Source organism: Hyla sarda, chromosome 13, assembly GCF_029499605.1.
Source record: "Hyla sarda isolate aHylSar1 chromosome 13, aHylSar1.hap1, whole genome shotgun sequence".
Taxonomy (NCBI): domain Eukaryota; kingdom Metazoa; phylum Chordata; class Amphibia; order Anura; family Hylidae; genus Hyla; species Hyla sarda.
Genome location: NC_079201.1, coordinates 49840418 through 49847383, shown reverse-complemented (window position 1 = coordinate 49847383; position 6966 = coordinate 49840418). Strand labels below are relative to the sequence as shown.

Here is a 6966-nt window from a genome sequence, read left to right as displayed (position 1 = left end):
GCGGGCTCTGGTGAATACCAGTAGTGACTTAGAACCGGTCCACTAGCACGGTCCACGCCAATCCCTCTCTGGCACAGAGGATCCACCTCCTGCCAGCCGGCATCGTGACACCAATGGGGCCTTTTTAAATGCAATCCATATCCCGGATTTGCCAGGAACCCTTCTTACTCCTCCTACTTGCATGTGACACTGGGCTTAGGATCTGCATAGGAAACACACACACAAGCACACACCTACCTTTTTTGCCTGCAGATGCCTCCTTGGCTGTCCCCAAACGGTATCAAACCAACACCCACAGGAAGCTATAAGCATAGAGGACATGCCTGCACCCTATTGGACTTACTTGTTTGGGTTAAATCCGGGTTATTTCACAACCTATGGCGGTGATAGTTCTGCTCAGGCAGAGCAGTGCTGATGCTCCTCATGAAGCTGTCGCTTCTGTGAAGGTTCTAGGCGACATCACAATCTCCATGGTTACATACACAACAAAGCGGAGTTGTTGTTTACACTTTGCAAGGCCTGTGGAAGTGAGTGACATCATAGCACAGTAGTTCTAAGGGTTCTAGATGGATGCAACAATCTCCTGTTGCTTCTATGAAGGTCATAGACGACATCACCAACCAGCTCCATAGTCACATACACAGCAAAGGTGAGATGTTGTTTACACCTAGTGATGTCAGTGGTATTGAGTGACATCACAGCACAGTGCTAAGGCTCCTGGGCCTGGACACAGCAGCGGCAGCAATATCTCAACGGAGAATACATTTATATATATGTGTGTGTGTGTATATATATATATTTCTCTGCCGAAATCACTTTTAAACCCATTTCCACCTTTTTCTCCCTTCTTTTCCTCTTACTTTTTTTTCACGTTTTTCTTCTTTCCTCCTCTTTTCTCTGCGTATTCTTCTTCTTTTTCTTCTTTTTTTTTTTTGTCTAATGCAGACCCTATCAATGCAGCAATGCTTATTCAATACCGCCAGCAGATGGAGACACTGGGGGATAATTTTCTAAGGATTTATACTGATTTTTCTTGTCTAAATTTGTCGCACAGAAAGTTGCAGGACAAATATGTGTGACATTTCTGCGACTTTAGCTTCTAGAGCATTTTTACAACATTATACATAGGTGCTGAATACATAAAAAGCGACTTTTCAGCGACAGACAAGTCGCATCGGCTGAAAGTAGGCCAGAATGTCAGTCCATGTTGGAGCAGGTTTAGATACAGTCTACAGCATAGATCTCAAAGTCTGTGCACAGAATTTAGCAAGGGCCTCGCACCTTCTGATGCATTAGGTAGGTGCACAATAGCATAGCCTAAACCTCTGTACTTTGGTCTATATTGATGCGGGACATAGACAGCCAGCTGATGACCAATCCATTAGTGCAATGGATGGCCGGAAACATTTGTCTTTGTCTTTGTCTTTGCAATACCACAGAAGCAATGCATGGTCAATCTACAGCAATGACACACCTGTGTGAACAGCCAGGAGACCCCCCATGTATGTCAATTAGGAAAATTCAGCACCCACCCGCTAAAAGACAGCTACCTATCATGTCATGTCCTACCTGCACAGGTGTGCTGGCTGCTCAGATGATCCAATTAAGGAGGCCATTTATTCAGCAGAAGTCCTGTGCCTGGACGCTCCAACAGCGGCCAGACACAAGCAGCAGCACCACCTTTTGTTTTTCGACTGCAGCAGCAGCAAGGCCCACAGGGCTGGCTGGCTAGCTAGCTAGCCAGCAAGCAGGTAGCAATGAAACTAGGAATCTTTCTTTTTAACCCTGTAAGGGGGTGGTGCACTGTACCCGAAGATACTGCCATATCGGGTCAATGCATAGGGCTACGGAAGCAAGCTTCGAAATCGGCCCCCGTTCTCAAAAATCCATTTAATATATGGTCCCCAGATAGGGGACGTATCAGATATTAAACTGATAAGAACAGATATTTTTTTAAGTTAGCCCTCAGAACTCAATCAGAGTTCCAAGATCTTATATGGACTCGATTTATTGTTCATCATCAGGTAATACACTTTTTATTTTTTAACACTAATAAAACAACAACAAAAAAATAAAAACTTTTTTTTTTAAACAATACAATTAACAAAATCAAAGAAAAAAAAAGAAAAAAAAACTCATATAAATAACAAAATCATACATCACTTTACCAAATAACTAATTTTCATTAGAAAGTCATTCCTTTCCTCCAAACAAAAACCATTAGAAAATCTAACATTCCACGAGTTAAACTACCTTTTGTCATATCTCTTTTAGCTTGAGATGCCAACCAAACTGGAATTTTATAGGTTTCCACAAACCGATCTCTGTCTGCCTGAAAAGAGAAATAAACTTTATCCCGTGCCTCGTCTTCCCGGGTTTTTAGTCTGGATTTCAGGTCTACCAGATCCTTATCAAAGGACCTTCTTTCTTGTTTTGACAGATTCTCCAAAAGACCTTCAAGAACACCACCATAATTTATTGGCACAAACTCCTCCTCCTCTTTCTTTTTCTTCTGCTCTACAGCCTTCCTGGCTGGACCCTGCTCAAAAACCGGTTCTTTTACTTCAACCGGTTCTTCTTCTCTGCTTCTTTTAACAGCTTCCATTTTTCCGATCTTTTTTTTGGGACAAGAACTAACAAGGTGGTCCTCATCACCGCACAGGTGACACTTTCTTTTCTTATCACATTTGTCCACCTCATGACCTTCCTCCTGGCACTTATAGCACCACAAAAAGGTACATACATCTTTTCTGTGACCATATTGTTTGCACTTAAGGCAAAACTCTTCCATGCCAGAAAAAAACAAGTCACCGTTTACTGATCCGATTTTAAACCTTCCTGGTGGGAAAACGACCTTACCATCTGCAGCTTTTTTGAATTTCACTTGGAACTTCCATTTAGTCGTCCATAACCCATACTGGTTTAGTATCTTACCTTTAGGCAGGACATTGTCACAAAATCTCGACAGAAAGGTAATAATATCCTCTTCTGAAGTGTACGGACTGTACATTTTTATTGTCACCAGTCTTTCTTGGCTTGGGAAGTGTGGGATAAGCCGCACCCCTTCCAAGACTGGACATGACTTCCTTTCCTGATATCTGTTCCAAATTATCCCATAGTCTTCTTCTGAGACCAGCACTACATCATAATATCCACTCCGGGGGAACTCTATCATGGACAGAATTTGTTCCTTCCTAATGTCCAAAAGTTTGAACAAAAGTTCCTCGACAACGAACACCAAGCCTCTCTCCTTCTTCCGAGCATCCAACAGGGAAATCCGGACTGCATATCAAAGTCGTGCAAAAGCACGAACTCCTTCCGCAGATGTGCCACTTTCTCCAGCAATCTCCATCATCTTGAAGCACCTCCCCCACTTTCAGCAGGTAGGTGTTGATCGCCTCCCGTTGTCCAGGGACTAGTCCGCTTCCCCAATAGCAGCAGGGGGGTTTAGTCCCACCAAATAGATGGGACGATCCCCCAAGGCCGAGAAGCGGGTACCCTGGACACCTTCTGACCAGACCAGATGCAGAAATAAGGTTTCAACAAAATTTTATTGAATAAATAAGAAACCATACAAAATTTAAAATGCAAAATAATAAAAGGTTCACATAAGTTTTAACCCCTTAAGGACGCAGGACGTAAATGTACGTCCTGGTGAGGTGGTACTTAACGCACCAGGACGTACATTTACGTCCTAAGCATAACCGCGGGCATCGGAGCGATGCCCGTGTCATGCGCGGCTGATCCCGGCTGCTGATCACAGCCAGGGACCCGCTGGCAATGGCCGACGCCCGCGATCTCGCGGGCGTCCGCCATTAACCCCTCAGGTGCCGGGATCAATACAGATCCCGGCATCTGCGGGAGTTCGCGATTTAAATGAACGATCGGATCGCCTGCAGCGCTGCTGCGGGGATCCGATCATTCATAACGCCGCACGGAGGTCCCCTCTCCTTCCTCCGTGCGGCTCCCGGCATCTCCTGCTCTGGTCTGAGATCGAGCAGACCAGAGCAGGAGATGACCGATAATACTGATCTGTTCTATGTCCTATACATAGAACAGATCAGTATTAGCAATCATGGTATTGCTATGAATAGTCCCCTATGGGGACTATTCAAGTGTAAAAAAAAGTAAAAAAATGTAAAAGTAAAAGTAAAAAAAAAGTGAAAAATCCCCTCCCCCAATAAAAAAGTAAAACGTCCGTTTTTCCTATTTTACCCCCAAAAAGCGTAAAAAACATTTTTTATAGACATATTTGGTATCGCCGTATCGTGCGTAAATGTCCGAACTATTAAAATAAAATGTTAATGATCCCGTACGGTGAACGGCGTGAACGAAAAAAAATAAAAAAAAGTCCAAAATTCCTACTTTTTTAATACATTTTATTAAAAAAAAAAATTATAAAACGTGTATTAAGTTTTTTATATGCAAATGTGGTATCAAAAAAAAGTAAAGATCATGGCGCAAAAAATGAGCCCCCATACCGCCACTTATACGGAAAAATAAAAAAGTTAGAGGTCATCAAAATAAAGGGATTATAAACGTACTAATTTGGTTAAAAAGTTTGTGATTTTTTTTTAAGCGCAACAATAATATAAAAGTATATAATAATGGGTATCATTTTAATCGTATTGACCCTAAGAATAAAGAACACACGTCATTTCTACCATAAATTGTACGGCATGAAAACAAAACCTTCCAAAATTAGCAAAATTGCGTTTTTCGTTTTAATTTCCCCACAAAAATAGTGTTTTTTGGTTGCGCCATACATTTTATGATATAATGAGTGATGTCATTACAAAGGACAACTGGTCACGCAAAAAATAAGCCCTCATACTAGTCTGTGGATGAAAATATAAAAGAGTTATGATTTTTAGAAGGTGAGGAGGAAAAAACGAAAACGTAAAAGGCCAAAATGGGCTGAGTCCTTAAGGGGTTAAAATACAAATAATAAAACCAGTAATAAAAGGAGAAAAAATAAAAATGGAAGGATAAAACATTATACAAATGTCATAAAAAACGATTATATTGTTATTTCGTTCGATAGAGGCAGACACCACATGGATGCTGCCTCGCTGGCCCCCAGCTGTTTCTTGTCTCTGAGGTAATAGATGTACATCTCACTCAGGGCCAGCTTTATACAGTTTTTAACATCAATAAAATCATGTTTAAAAAGTAAGATGTTCCTAACTTTCCAGATGGCATTTTTAAAACAATTAATAATCATCCAGCAGATCATCTGCTGTTTAAAATTGGGGCAGTTAAAAAGACCGTAAAAGACACATTCGTGAATAAAATCTTTTAGGCCGCAGGCCCACTTCAAAAGTGGGCCTACCTTCCTCCAAAGCTCCCGTGCAAAAGGGCAGTTCCAAAATATGTGCAGCACTGTTTCGTCCACTCCGCAGCCATCTCTCGGGCACTTGGCTCTCGCCACCAGTCCTCGTCTGTGCTGGAACTCACGAGTAGGGAGGCACTGGTGGACAATTGCCCAGGCAAGATCCCGGTGTACATTCGCCAGAAACTTCCCGTACACGTTCCGCCATACCTTTTTGGATCTTGCCTGTGTGAAATTGGACACTGCCAGGGTAACCTCACTCCGCCTGAGGACCTTTGATACCTTTCTCTGGTCCCCCAGTATGTCAGGCTCCAAATCTTGGAGACCTAGGAGCCTGACTGTCTTTTCCAACACCACATAATGTTTTGGGGGACACAGAAGCACAGGAGCGTTCAGAGGGATGTGCAACCATCTTTTAAAAACCATGCCCGCAGCGTACCTTAAAAAGCAGCTAAAAATGCCATCGGATTTAATCATTTTAAAACAGAAACAGAAATACTTTATGTAAAAGAAATTAAAAAGGTTAGGAACATCTTTCCCGCCATTATCTTTACTTTTGTACATAAAATCACGCTTTAATTTCTCCATTTTTGAACCCCATAAAAAAGTAAAAACAATTCTAGTTACTTTTTTAATGTATAAAATAGATGGAGGAAATACCATGGCAACGTATAGAATAATGGGGAGTAAAACCATCTTTATTATTAAAATCTTCCCCTCCATGGTAAGGTTTCTAAGATTCCACATTAAAATCTTATTCTCCTTCTTAGCTATAGCTGAATCCCAGTTAGGGCTCCCATCATTGACCTGGTTAAAAACAATACCTAAAACTTTAATTTGATCCTGTTGCATTGTGACTCCTGGGGTGATGGATGAATCCCAGGAGCCAATATAAAAACAGTCACATTTATCTGTGTTTAGCTTAAAACCAGAGACCTCGCAGAAATAGCTGGTGTTCCTCAATGCCCCCCTCATGGATGGAGAGTCCGGGCACAGTATGGTGACATCATCCATGTACCCCAACACCTTTAGATGGGTCCCTCCTCCACCAGGTATCGGTACGCCTCTTACTACCCGGTCTTTTCTGAGGAGGGCCATCAGTGGTTCGATTGCGCAAATAAAAAGGAGTGGGGACAGGGGGCAGCCCTGTTTGACACCTGATAAAAGAGGAACACCGCTGGTTAAAAAGCCATTAACAGAGACTTGACTAAAACAGGATCGGTATAAAAGCATGATTCGGCTTAAAATTGTTTCAGGCACTGCCATCTTTTTAAGAACTAAAAACAGGTATTCATGGGAGACCCTATCAAAGGCTTTTTCAAAGTCTAAGGATAAAATTGCTACAGTTTGATTTCTATCCTTAAAATACCATAAAACATTTCTTAAAATATTTAGGGATTCAGCTATAGACCTTCCAGGTACCCCACAAACCTGATTTGGGTGAATTAATTTATGAATCAAAGGTTAAAACGGATAGCTAATAACTTGGCTAAAACTTTATAATCGACATTTAAAAGTGTGATGGGGCGCCAATTTTTTAGCATATCCTTTTCACCCTTTTTAAAAAGTAATGATACAATCCCCCTCCTCCAGGAAGGGGGAAGTTCATTAACAATAAAAGTTTCTTTATACAA

At 41.6% G+C, this 6966-nt stretch overlaps 1 non-coding gene across 1 annotated transcript; it reads right to left on the bottom strand.

The window, feature by feature from the left end:
* Positions 1 to 1793: 1793 nt before the first annotated feature.
* LOC130297841 (U2 spliceosomal RNA) lies at positions 1794 to 1977 on the bottom strand. The gene has a single exon (XR_008849707.1). It is a non-coding gene; the product is annotated as a U2 spliceosomal RNA (small nuclear RNA).
* Between the last annotated feature and the right edge of the window lie 4989 nt (positions 1978 to 6966).